The sequence below is a fragment of the Pan troglodytes genome, chromosome 5 (genome assembly GCF_028858775.2).
Source record: "Pan troglodytes isolate AG18354 chromosome 5, NHGRI_mPanTro3-v2.0_pri, whole genome shotgun sequence".
Classification (NCBI taxonomy): Eukaryota; Metazoa; Chordata; class Mammalia; order Primates; family Hominidae; genus Pan; species Pan troglodytes.
In genome coordinates this window covers 12,383,760-12,398,125 of record NC_072403.2, presented here as the reverse complement: position 1 = coordinate 12,398,125, position 14,366 = coordinate 12,383,760, and the positions used below count along the sequence as shown (strand labels likewise).

The window sequence follows — 14,366 nt, the reverse complement described above, 5'->3', positions numbered from 1 at the left end:
AATGCACACAGCTCTGTACATGTATGTGGCCTTCCTTCTATATCCTCAGGAATATGTCAGAGCTTTCTGGAGCCCTGTATGGGCCCATTCCCCAGATCTTCCTTTTAAGTTTTTGGCCAACCTCTTGTTTGGTCCTACTGGTATCACAGCCTCAGGCAACTGTGCTGCTAAACAATTTTCAAAGCTTTGTTTCCAACCAATTCTCTGGGGGTAGAGCTTTTCTAGCAGAGTGAGCTCCAAGTCAGGTCAGATAGTGACTGCAAATAGAGCTTTTCTGGCAGAGTGAGCTCTATGTCAAGTCAAATAGTGAACACTGATCTGAAGATGGGAACTTTTGAGAAGTTTCAAATCAAGTCTGTCCCATTTAGTGGCTGCAAGGCTGCTGGTTTTTATAGCAACTGTGGCTGCCAGATGGTTAGTATTCAAGGCTCCTACGAACAAGTTAAAAGATCACAAAGGCCCTGTTCTCATGTAGGTTCAGCAGTTTTTCTTAAATAAATGTTTCTCAAATAATTGCCTGCCTTTTATTAACTTTCAGAGCTCTGAACAAGTTGATTTTGATAGCTTTTGTCATTGTTTCTGTTGCTTTTATAGAGGAGCAAATTTATTTCAGTTCCTGTCTGCCATTCCAGAACTCCTTCCCCCCGCAAAATTCCCACTGATTATCAAAATTTACCCCTCTTTAGTGATTAGAAATAGAAATTATAAAGCTAAACAAACAAACAACTTAATTCAGCCTTGGATAAAATTAAAATATAAGTCACAGTGGTATATAATAAACCTTAAGAAAGAATCAGAGTTCACTATCAAGTATTTTCAATTTTATAGTATTCTTCTTATAAAAAGAATATTTACAATGCAGAGTCCAGATAAGAGCTCAGAGAATAATGAACATTCTTGAGAAAATATATATAAAGGAAAAAAATACTTAGTTGTATTTATCCCAGTCCTGAAATTACATCAGCTCTTCAATAGGACTAGAAAATCCTTCCTACTTGTTTGCCCAATATTAAGTATAAAGTTGTTGCTTAATTTTTCTGGTGCATAATCTTCTGATGATCAGGAAAACCACAGATCTGGAATCAACTTTTCTTTTCACATACTGCATAAATGAAAATACAAACTATCAGATTCAGATTCAAATGCAATAAGAAGCCTGAATTTTTTTTTGACAGATAATAGCTTTCTATTGAAATTTCTATTGAATATATGTGATAAATACAGCTAGATGTATTGGTAGAGACATATTTTACCTTCATGTAAGTTACTACTTAGTCTTTCAGCAATAGAAATAAAAGATGGCTATTGGTATTTAAACTTAACACAATGCTATGGGGTACAGAAGAACAATTTATAGAAAAATAAGTCTTTAAAGAATTGGAGGATGCCCTTATATTTTTCACTTCCTATAGTATGTGTTTTGGATTGCTACTGACACCATCTTTTTTAAAAAATTGGTATTCATTCATCATGAAAAAGAAGCGCCTGGTGATTTGATATTTTCTAAATTGTACCTTTTCTCCTAAACATCTGATTTTGTTGGAAGCCTTTGGAATGAGTACACATCCAGGAGTGAAGAAGACAAGCTCAACTGCCATTCTCTGAGCAGTTCAAGGCATACTGAGGTGCGGGAGTTGTGTGGTGGTCCACTCTGACTGCAAGCACCCCTTTCTTGAACCGAACAGAGTCAAGTGGAATCAAAGGTGAGTCTATGACTTGTCTTGGACAAGAAACAGTTTATTGATGAATCAGCTGTGGCAACATGTCTTTCCTGCAGAGAGCTGAGTCAGAGCAAATTTAAGGCAAGTATTCTGACAGCTTCTAAAGAAGAATTTGCAAGTTGTTCCCTCCAATCTGGCACAAACCCAGATCATCGAATAGAATTTAAGGTTTTGTGTTTTTTTTTTTTTCAGTTGTGCCTGGGTGGTTTTCTTTCTTTTAAAAAAATTGACTCAAAAGTTTCCACTGAGTTCCAATCAATATGCCTGAGATGGGCCAAGTCATCCTGGCAGAGGGAAGCACTGAGATTGTGTTTCTGAGATGTGCACCAGGAGTTAGGGTTCTCCAAGGGAGGGTAAGGGATATGTAGAAGCTCAAGAGATCTGGTGGCTGTGAAGATAGATGGCTGCCATGGCCAGACTCGATGCCATGGGGTGTTCACTGGTGAATGTTGGCAGGCGGCTTTGGCTAGTTTTCTTCCTTCAATGCTGTGTGACCTGAATAAGCCATTTGGTTGCATTAATAGCCCCTTTTTTCAGCCCCCAAAATGAGAGATATGGAAATGAAGGAGAGTATATCCTTACTGTAAAAGTATGTTCTTGGATAGCCGAATATACATTAGGTAAATTTAAGCCAATAGTTTCACTGACATAGTATTGTTGAGATTTGTTTTCTCCTCCCTCACTGATCTTTGCTGGCAATGGTACTGACATATTAGTTGAAGGGTCTTTGTCCTCAGTCTCTCTGACAAGGAGTTAATAAATTTTAATGAAGAATTTAAGAAAAATCTCTCCTTTTGGAAATGACCGTATGTATAATCTTAAGTTTGAAAACACCTGTAAGTTAGTGGGAGCTCAAAATGAGAAGGGCTATGCATTCTAAAATATGCTGTTTCATTACAACAAGTATTTGTGTGTATGCATTTTTAATGTGAATGAAATTAATAATTTGATTAATGACAATCTGTCAGCTGTAACAGCTGTAACTATGGTTTGGGTGGAAATAGAAAGTTTGAGATCCACAGGGTTAGCTTTCATTAGAAGTATAACTCTGTGTTTGTGTGTGTGAATGTACACATGAACATGTAGTAGAAATTATTGATAAACTGAACTCATCAAATTTAAAAACATCTGTTCTTCAGAAAACATTTGACACTGATTTTAAAAAAGTGAAACCACAGATTCGGAGAAAATAGTCACAATATACATAACTGGCAAACCATCCAATGAAAATGAGCAAAGACTTAGACACTTATTAAGAGATATATCAATGATTAGTAAGCACATTAAAAAATGCTCCACATTGTTAGTTACCAGAAATGCAATTAAAATGACAACGTGCTAGCATTCACCATTCAGAATGACTAACATTAATAAGACTGAGAACACCAACTGTTCATGACGATGTGGACCAACTGGAATTCTCATACAATGGTAATGAGGTATAAACTTACACAACCACATTGCAAAATACTTGGAAAGTTTCTTATAAAGCTTTTTAAAAATTGAAAATGTATTGTGTCATTCACGGATTACACTTCTAGGTATTTACCTAAGAGAAATGTAAACATGTCTACAAAAAGTTTGTGCAAGAATGATCACATAGCTTTATACATATTAGCCAGAACATGCAAAAATGGAAATGTTCACCATTAAGAGACAGATAAGCAAATTGTGGTATATTTATACCACAGAATACTACTCATAATGATACAGGAGCTAAAAAGAAATTATTTAGGCTGTTAGTGAGGGTAAGAGAGTCCTCAGTAAGGCTTCCCTTTTAACGAAAAGCAGCCCCCAAATCATTTCTTTTCTAATAAAGAGCAGCCCCTAAAATCAAGCTGCAGACAAAGAAAGGCAAGCTAGATGCTTGCACGGGTGAATGCTAGCAGTTGTGCCAATAGGAAAAGGCTACCTGGGGGCCAGGCATGTTCAACATGAGGCTCCACCTTCGTTTTTCTTTGTCAACCACATGTACAATAAAGGAACAGGCAACATGGCGCCGGACAGGTAGAGAACCCATTTGCATAATAAAAGATTAGGTTGAGGTGGCATACCTGGTCTGACCAATCTCCTGTACCCTATGTAAATCAGACACCACTTCCTCAAGCTTGTCTATAAAACCCTATGCATTTCACCATAAGATTGGAAGACCCACTCAGGAGCCCCTCTCTGCAGGAAGGAGAGCTTTTCTCTTTTCTCTCACCTATTAAACCTCCACTCTTAAACTCACTTCTTGTGTGTCCATGTCCTTGATTTCCTTGGTGTGAGATGATGAACCTTGGGTATTTACCCCAGACAATGACACAGCTTCAGTAAGTAAAAGGGGAGTGAATTACTAATACCCACAACAACATTCATGAACCAAAAAAACAGAACAGAACAAAACAAACAAACAAAAAACATGTTGAGCATTAAGGGCTAAAAACAGAAGAATATATTCTGCATGATCCCATTTATAAGCCTTTTAGGAACAGGCAAAACTAATCTCAGATGAGAGAAATCTGAAAATTGTTGCTTCAAATGCAGGGTATGGAGAGAACTGAGAGGGGGCATGAGGAAACTTTCTGGAGTAAATGAAAATTTTCTCAACTCTGATAGTTGCATGAGTTGCACAAATGCACGCATTTGCTAAAAATATTTAAACTGTGTACTTCATATTTGTACATTCCACTGTCTATAATTTTCAGAGTGTTTAAAATATATTTAAAGATAAAATTTGAGTCTGTAAAGACAGTAGAAGGAAACAACCCCATTAAAAACTGGGTAAAGGACCCGAACAGACTTTTCTCTAAAGACGTACATATGAAAAGTGGTCAACAAAAACATGAAAAAATGCTCAACATCACTAATCATCAGAGAAATGTAAATTAAAACCATGATGAGATATCATCTTACACCAGTCAGAATAGCTGTTATTAAAATGTCAAAAACAATAGATGTTGGCATGGATGCGGAGAAAAGGGAACATTTATACAATGTTGGTGGGAATGTAAATTAGTACAACCTCTATGGAAAGCAGTATGGAGATTTTTTGAAGAACTAAAAGTAGAACTACCATTTGACCCAGTAATCACACTGCAGGGTGTCTACCAAAAGGAAAAAAAAAACATTATATAAGAAAGACACCTGCACTTGCATGTTCATCACAGCACCATTCACAATAGCAAAGTCATGGAACCAACCTAAGGGTTCATCAGTGGTTGACTGGATAAATAAAGTGTGGTATGTATTCTGCATGGAATACTATGCAGCCATACAAAAGAATGAAATCACATCCTTTGCAGCAAAATGAATGGAGGTGGAGACGATTATACTAAGTCAACTAACTCAGAAACAGAAAACTAAATACTGCATGTTCTCACTAAGTGTGAGCTAAACATTTGGCAGACATAGACCTAAAGATGGAAATAATGGACACCAGGGACTCTAAAAGGGGAAAGAGTTGAGGGGGAAGGTTGAAAAATAACCTATCAGGTATGATGTTCACTGTTTGGTAATGGTAATGGGTTCACTAGAAGCCCGGTATCCACCAGTATGTAATATATTTGTGTAACAAACATGCACATGTACCCCCCTGAATTTAAAAAATAAAAATAAATAAATAAAAGATATTAGGTTGAAAAAATAAATCAAGAGGTAGGAAAGGCTAGAAAATATCAAGAAAAAATGCTAAGTTGACAACTTTGAGTAATTAAAAATTATAATTTATGTATGGCAAAAATAAGAATATAGGTAATGTTAAAAGACAGATAAAAAAGTAGAAAAACGTATCTAATATGACAAAGGGCTAACTAAAATCTAAAGAGCTTTTTGAAATCATTAAATACAAGTAATTACTCCCTATAAAATAGACAAAATCATAAATAGATGAGTTCACTGAAACAAATATGTATAGATATAGATAAATGTATATATATAATATCACACATGAAAAGATGTACTCTATCCATAATAAAATAAATGCAAATTAGAGAGCAATTAAACATTTTTGACCTAATAGACTTGTAAAGAATGTAATGCTTGATAGTACACAGTGCTAGTTGCACTGGTATTCCCCACATTTTTGATGGAGTATGAATAAGTGCAAACTCTCTAAGGAGCAATTTGTCAATATACATCAAAATGTAAAACGTGCATATCCTTGAATCCAGGAATTGGGCTTCTAGGTCAAATATGCAAGGTTTTTTATTGCAGCATTGTTTGGAATGTCAAATGACTGGAAACAGTCAAGTTGGAACTGGTTACATAAATTGTGGTTACGTCCAGACATTGCTTACATACAGCCATGAAAAGGAACACGAAAGCTCTTTATATGATGATATGGATCTATCTCCAAGATACTTTGTTAACTGAGAAGCATAAGGTCATATCTGCATTTCTATGTAAATAAGAATGGATAAATGTAAATATAAATGTAACACATGCACAGAATACATTTGGAAGAAATAATAGCAAACTAACAGAAATTGTCTAAAGGGAGGGGCAGTAGTGTTGAGAGACAAGGAGAGGAGATGTTTACTTTTCACATCACCTTCTTGTAGTTGCATTTTTTTTTTTTAACTATGGGCACCTATGTGGTGTAGAGAAAATGGCTTAGCTGGAGCTATCACCCAGAGCGCCTTTTTATGGCCTGTCGAGCATGGCTATGTCAGAACAGTTGACTTCTTACATGCAGTTCAGGGGTCCCAGAGAGATGTATTCCAAGGAATCAACCTTCAACTTGGCTTTGGAAATCATACACTGACACTTTTACTGTCTGTATAAGATAAGGCTGTCGCAAACCAACCCATATTTAAACGTAAGGGAAATTAACTCCATCTCTTGGTAGCAGGAACATCAAAAAACTCTTGACTATCATCTTTAATTCATTACAAATGTTATCAGTAAAAAGTAATGTAAGAATTAAGAGGAGGACCAATTCATCAACATGAAGGTAATGTCACACAGCTGTCTTTCAGTAAGATGTGCTCTGTAGCCTTCACATACATTTCCTTCCATTTCTCAGTAACTCCCTTTGGAATTAAGTATCCTCATCTGAGACAATATATGAGAAGAGTATCATAATCTGCGAGGACATGTGTGTCGGTTCCATTCAAAATGGCAGTTCATAATTTGACACACTCAGATATTTTTGTTGTTTTTGGTTTTCTTTCAGACCTCAGGTACAGAATACAGTTTAAGAATTCTTATTTCATGGTCTGTTGTTGATTATTGGTTCTTGTTAGGCCTCTTTCTTGTTATTCGTTCATTCATTCTTTTTCACACTTATGCCTTTTCCCTGTGTACCCCCCTCTCACTTCATATGCAACCATTTTAGTGTATACTGTTTTGTATGTGTTCGAAACGAACATTACTGTTTTGTATGAATGTATTTTTATTGTTGTAAAATACACACAACGTACCATTTATCATTTAAAGCATTTTTAAGTGTACAATTCAATGGCATTAATACATTTACAATGCTGTGTAACTATCATCTTTATCTATTTCTAAAACTTTCTAATCACTCCAAACAAACACTCTTAGTAATTATGCAATAACTCCCCATTTCCCCTTCCTTCTAGCTGCTAATAACCTCTACTCTACATTCATTATCTTTAAAGTTGTTTTTTCTAGGTATTTCATCTTTGAGGAATCATATAATATTTATCCTTTGTGTCTGACTTCTTTCAGTTAGCATAATGTTTTCAAGGTTTATTCATACTGTAGCAACCATCAGAACTTCATTTAATTTTATGGCTGAATATTAATCCATTGTATGTATATGCCATTTTATCCAATTACTTATTCGTTGATAGATGCTTGTTGCCATTTTCAGCTATTGTGTGTGAATAATGCTACTGTGAACATTGTTGTATGAGTATCCATTTAATTCCCCTTATTTAATTATTTTGGGAGTGGGATTGTAGGAGTGGAATTACAGGGTCATACGATAATTTTATATTTAACTTTTTGAAGAACTGTCAAACTATTTTCCATAGCAGCAATACTATTTTACCTTCCCACCACCAACTAGGATTCCAATTGTTCTACATCCTCCCAGCACTTGTTATTTTCCATTTTTCTTAAAACAACAGTCATCTTAATGTGTGTAGTAATATTTCATTGTGGTTTTAATTTACATGTCCCTAACAACTATAATGTTGACCATATCTCTATGCACCTAATGGCCATTTGTATGTTTTCTTTGCTTAAAGGTTTTTATTTTTGCTGAAGTTCAATTTATCTATGGTGTTGTTGTTGCTTTTGCTTTTGGTGTCATATTTAAAACGTCATTGCCGAATCCAACGTTATGATTTTCCCTTAAGTGTTCTTCTGTGTGTTTTACATTTTTATCTCTGAAGTTTAGGTTTTTAATCCATTTAGAGTTAATTCTTATATATGACATAAAGTAAGAGTTCAACTTTATTATGCCTGTTTTCCCGCCATGTTTTGTTGGAAAGACTGTCCTTTCCCCTTTGAGTAGTCTTGAAACCTTGCTGAAAATGAATTGACTGGATATATGAGGGCTTACTTCTAGGCTCTTTATTCTATTCCATTGGTCCATGTCTCTATCCTTATGCCAATACCATGGTATTTTGATTACTATTGCTTTGTAGGATGTTTTGAAATTGGGAAGCACGAGTCTTCCAATTTTGTTCTTCATTTTCAAGATCTACTTGGGGTCCTTTGAAGTTCCTTAAAAAATTTTAGAATAGGTTTTTCTGTTTATGCAAAAGACACCATTGGGATTTTGAAAGGATTACATTACACCTTCAGACAGCTTTAATTAGTTTTGTCATTTAAAAAATATTTAGTATTCCAGTCTATGAACACGAGTTGTCTTTCTGTTTATTTATGTTGTCCTTAACTTTTTCAGCAGCGTTTTGTTGTTTTCACTTTACAAGTCTTTTTCTTCCTTGGTTAAATTTATTTGTAAATTGATTCTATCATTAATGAAACTTTTTTCCTTAATTTCCTTTACAGAGTGTTCCTTGCTAGTGTATAGAAATATACTGATTTTTGTGTGTTGATTTTGTATCCTGCAAATTTGCTGAATTTGTTTATTAGCTACAACAGTTTTTTTTTTTGTGGTTTCTTTAGAGCTTCCGACATATAAGATTATATCATCTGAGAACAGAGATAGTTTTATTTCCTCCTTCCAGCTTGGATGCCTTTTATTTTATTTTATTTTATTTGATTTTTGTCTAATTGCTCTGGTTGGAACTTTCAGTGCTATGTTGAATAGAAGTGATGATGATGAGCAATTTTGTCTTGTTCCTGATTTTAGGGGAAAACATTTCAGTCTTTCATCACTGGGGATGATGTTGGCTATGGGTTTTTCACATATGGCCTTTATGATGTTGAAGGAGTTACCCCCTATTCCTAGTTTATTGAATGTTTTTATCATAAAAAGATGCTGAATTTTGGCAAATGCTTTCTCTGTATCAACTGATATGCTCATGTGAGTTTTTCCCCTTCATTCTATTAATGTGGTATACTGTATTGATTGATTTTCATATGCTGAAGGACACTTGAATTCCTGAAATAAAATTTACTTGGTCATGGTGTGTAATCCTTTTACTATACTGATAAATTTGGCTTGGTAGTACTTTGTTGAGTTTTTTTAAATCTATATTCATAAAAGCCTGCTGGTGTCTTTTATTATAGTATCTGTTCCCAGTTCTAGTATAATGGTACTGTTAGTCTTAAGGAAAAGCAATATAAAATGTTTCCTTCTCTTAGATTCCTTAGAAGAGTTTGAGAACTATTGATGTCAGTTATTCTTTAAATGTTTGGTAGAATTCACCACTGAAGCCAACTTGCCCTGAACTTTTCTTTGTTGGAAGGTTTTTGATTTCTGATTCAATATGCTTACTTGTTATAGGTCTATTCAGATTTTCTGCTGCTTCTTGAATCAATTTTGTATTTTGGGTCTAGATTTTTCCATTCTATCCAGACTATCCAATGTGTTGGCATACAATATTCCATAGTATTTTCTTACCATCCTTCTTATTTATGCAAAATTGGTAGTAATATTCCTACTGTCGTTTCTGATTTTAGCAATTTCAGTCTTTGCTTTCTTTTTCTTACTTAGTCTAGACAAAGGTTTGTTAATTCTGTTGACCTTTTCAAAGAATCAACTTTTGAGTCTCTCTATCATTAATCTATTCTCAATTTTATTTATCTCCCCTGTAATCTTTATTATTCATTCCTTCTGCTAGCTTTGGGTTTACTTTAATCTTCTTTTTCTTGTTCTTTGGGTGTTCAGATAGGTTGTTGATTTGAGATCTCTCCTCTTTTTAAATGTCACTGTTTACAGCATAAATGTCCCATGTAGTTCCTCTTTGACTGTGTCCTATACGTTTTGAGATGTTGTTGTTTTGTTTGTTTGTTTGTTTTGATTTTTTTTATTATACTTTAAGTTCCAGGGTACATGTGCACAACATGCAGGTTTGTTGCATATGTACACATGTGCCATGTTGGTGTGCTATACCCATTAACTCGTCATTTACGTTAGGTATATCTCCTAATGCTATCCCTCCCCCGTCCCCCCACCCCATGACAGGCCCCAGTGTGTGATATTTTCATTCCTGTGTCCACGTGTTCTCATTATACAATTCCCACCTATGAGTGAGAACGTGTGGTGTTTGGTTTTTTGTCCTTGCGATAGTTTGCTGAGAATGATGGTTTCCGGCTTCATCCATGTCCCTACAAAGGACATGAACTCATCCTTTTTTATGGCTGCATAGTATTCCATGGTGTGTATGTGCCACATTTTCTTAATCCAGTCTATCATTCATGGACATTTGGGTTGGTTCCAAGTCTTTGCTATTGTGAATAGTGCCCCAACAAACATACGTGTGCATGTGTCTTTATAGCAGCATGATTTATAATCCTTTAGGTATATACGCAGTAATGGGATGGCTGGGTCAAATGGTATTTCTAGTTCTAGATCCTTGAGGAATCGCCACTCTGTCTTCCACAATGGTTGAACTAGTTTACAGTCCCACCAACAGTGTAAAAGTGTTCCTATTTCTCCACATCCTCTCCAGCACCTGTTGTTTCCTGACTTTTTAATGATCGCCATTCTAACTGGTGTGAGATGGTGTCTCATTGTGGTTTTTATTTGCATTTTTCTGATGGCCAGTGATAATGAGCATTTTTTCATGTGTCTATTGGCTGCATAAATGTCTTCTTTTGAGAAGCGTCTGTTCATATCCTGTGCCCACTTTTTGATGGGGTTGTTTGATTTTTTCTTGTAAATTTGTTTGAGTTATTTGTAGATTCTGGATATTAGCCCTTTGTCAGATGAGTAGATTGCAAACATTTTCTCCCATTCTGTAGGTTGCCTGTTCACTCTGATGGTAGTTTCTTTTGCTGTGCAGCAGCTCTTTAGTTTAATTAGATCCCATTTGTCAATTTTGGCTTTTGTTGCCATTGCTTTTGGTGTTTTAGACATGAAGTCCTTGCCCATGCCTATGTCCTGAATGGTATTGCCTAGGTTTTCTTCTAGGGTTTTTATGGTTTTAGGTCTAACATTTAAGTCTTTAATCCATCTTGAATTAATTTTTGTATAAGGTGTAAGGAAGGGATCCAGTTTCAGCTTTCTACATATGGCTAGCCAGTTTTCCCAGCACCATTTATTAAATAGGGAATCCTTTCCCCATTGCTTGTTTTTGTCAGGTTTGTCAAATATCAAATGGTTGTAGATGTGTGGTATTATTTTTGAGGGGTCTGTTCTGTTCCATTGGTCTATATCTCTGTTTCGGTACCAGTACCATGCTGTTTTGGTTACTATAGCCTAGTAGTATAGTTTGAAGTCAGGTAGTGTGATGCCTCCAGCTTTGTTCTTTTGGCTTAGGATTGTCTTGGAAATGTGGGCCCTTTTTTGGTTCCATATGAACTTTAAAGTAGTTTTTTCCAATTCTGTGAAGAAAGTCATTGGTAGTTTGATGGGGATGGCATTGAATCTATAAATTACCTTGGGCAGTATGGCCATTTTCACGATATTGATTCTTCTTATCCATGAGCATGGAATGTTCTTCCATTTGTTTGTGTCCTCTTTTATTTCATTGAGCAGTGGTTTGTAGTTCTCCTTGAAGAGTTCCTTCACATCCCTTGTAAGTTGGATTCCTAGGTATTTTATTCTCTTTGTAGCAATTGTGAATAGGAGTTCAGTCATGATTTGGCTCCCTATTTGTCTGTTATTGGTGTATAAGGATGCTTGTGATTTTTGCACATTGATTTTGTATCCTGAGACTTTGCTGAAGTTGCTTATCAGCTTAAGGAGATTTTGGGCTGAGACGATGGGGTTTTCTAAATATACAATCATGTCATCTGCAAACAGGGACAATTTGACTTCCTCTTTTACTAATTGAATACACTTTATTTCTTTTTCCTGCCTGATTGCCCTAGCCAGAACTTCCAATACTGTGTTGAATAGGAGTGGTGAGAGAGGGCATCCCTGTCTTGTGCCAGTTTTCAAAGGGAATGCTTCCGGTTTTTGCCCATTCAGTATGATATTGGCTGTGGGTTTGTCATAAATAGCTCTTATTATTTTGAGATACGTCCCATCAACACCTAATTTATTGAGAGTTTTTAGCATGAAGCGCTGTTGAATTTTGTCAAAGGCCTTTTCTGCATCTATTGAGATAATCGTGTGGTTTTTGTCTTTGGTTCTGTTTATATGCTGGATTACGTTTATTGATTTGCATATGTTGAACCAGCCTTGCATCCCAGGGATGAAGCCCTCTTGATCATGGTGGATGAGCTTTTTGATGTGCTGCTGGATTCGGTTTGCCAGTATCTTATTGAGGCTTTTTGCATCGATGTTCATCAGGGATATTGGTCTAAAATTCTCTTTTTTGTTGTTGTGTCTCTGTCAGGCTTTGGTATCAGGATGATGCTGGCCTCATAAAATGAGCTAGGGAGGATTCCCTCTTTTTCTATTGATTGGAATAGTTTCAGAAGGAATGGTACCAGCTCCTCCTTGTACCTCTGGTAGAATTCGGCTGTGAATCCATCTGGTCCTGGACTTTTTTTGGTTGGTAGGCTATTCATTATTGCCTCAATTTCAGAGCCTGTTATTGGTCTATTCAGGGATTCAACTTCTTCCTGGTTCAGTCTTGGGAGGGTATATGTGTCCAGGAATTTATCCATTTTTTCTGGATTTTCTAGTTTCTTTGCATAGAGGTGTTTATAGTACTCTCTGATGGTAGTTTGTATTTCTGTGGGATCGGTGGTGATATCCCCTTTATCATTTTCTATTGTGTCTATTTGATTCTTCTCTCTTTTCTTCTTTATTTGTCTTGCTAGCATTCTATCAATTTTGTTGATCTTTTAAAAAAACCAGCTCCTGGATTCATTGATTTTTTGAAGGGTTTTTTGTGTTTCTATTTCCTTGAGTTCTTCTCTGATCTTAGTTATTTCTTGCCTTCTGCTAGCTTTTGAATGTGTTTGCTCTTGCTTCTCTAGTTCTTTTAATTGTGATGTTAGGGTATCATTTTTAGATCTTTCCTGCTTTCTTTTGTGGGCATTTAGTGCTATAAATTTCCCTCTACACACTGCTTTAAATGTGTCCCAGAGATTCTGGTATGTTGTGTCTGTGTTCTCATTGGTTTCAAAGAACATCTTTATTTCTGCCTTCATTTCGTTATTTGCCCAGTAGTCACTCAGGAGCAGGTTGTTCAGTTTCCATGTAGTTGAGTGGTTTTGAGTGAGTTTCTTAATCCTGAGTTCTAGTTTGATTGCACTGTGGTCTGAGAGACAGCTTGTTATAATTTCTGTTCTTTTACGTTTGCTGAGGAGTGCTTTACTTCCAAGTATGTGGTCAATTTTGGAATAAGTGCGATGTGGTGCTGAGAAGACCTTCAAGACCTTCTTATTCCACCATTTTGTGTGATGTCACTTGTATGAATGTATTTTGAAATGTGTGTAAATGGTGCCTATTCTTCTAAAATTTCACTTTTTACTTTTTTCACCAACCATCATGTTTTCCAGAAATTCACGTTTCTTCCAACGGCTCCATTATACTCCACAAATGTGCATCTGCATTATTTTACCTGGCTTATCTCCCAGAGTAAACACCAGGTTGCATCTAGTTCCTCAATGTCATAAGTAAAACTGTAGTAGAATCTTTGCTCATGTCTTCTTGTGATTCTGTGTAAAATAATTTGGGCATATAAGCCCACAAATGGAACTGCTGAATTCTAATATATTAGAGTTTGTGTGTTCTTAATTTGTCTAAGTACAACCAGATAGGTCTCTGAAGTGGCTACACCAGACTATACTCCTACCAGCAATTCATGAAAGTTTTCTATCTCTACAATCTTTTACCAGAGCTTAGCATTACATAGCTTTTTTATTTTATGCACTCTTATATGTATGGACTTAGTTTATGTTTCTATGATTTCTAATTATTTTAAGCATTTCTTCCATAGCATTTTCCCAAAATGGTATGTGCCTTTCCACCTCTGTCTGAGAGGATTAACCCTGCATTGCCTGAGAAAATGGTAATGGCCACCTCTGAAGCAGTGGCCAAACATGACACTGCTGATTCTCCTAAAGACCCACCTCCACCACCCTTCTTTGCTTCTAGACCTATAACTAGACTCAAGTCCCAGCAGGCCTCTAAAGGCAAAGTACAAAGTGTGACCCATTAGT

The 14,366-nt window shown here is 35.9% G+C and overlaps 1 protein-coding gene and 1 pseudogene across 1 annotated transcript in view; both read left to right on the top strand.

Annotated features, from left to right (window-relative positions):
* Positions 1-14,366, top strand: part of F13A1 (coagulation factor XIII A chain) — a 418,063-nt gene that overhangs the window by 123,789 nt on the left and 279,908 nt on the right. The gene's annotated exons all lie outside the window — the stretch shown is intronic.
* LOC100613846 (snRNA-activating protein complex subunit 5-like) overlaps positions 1-14,366 on the top strand; it is a 214,219-nt pseudogene that overhangs the window by 123,789 nt on the left and 76,064 nt on the right.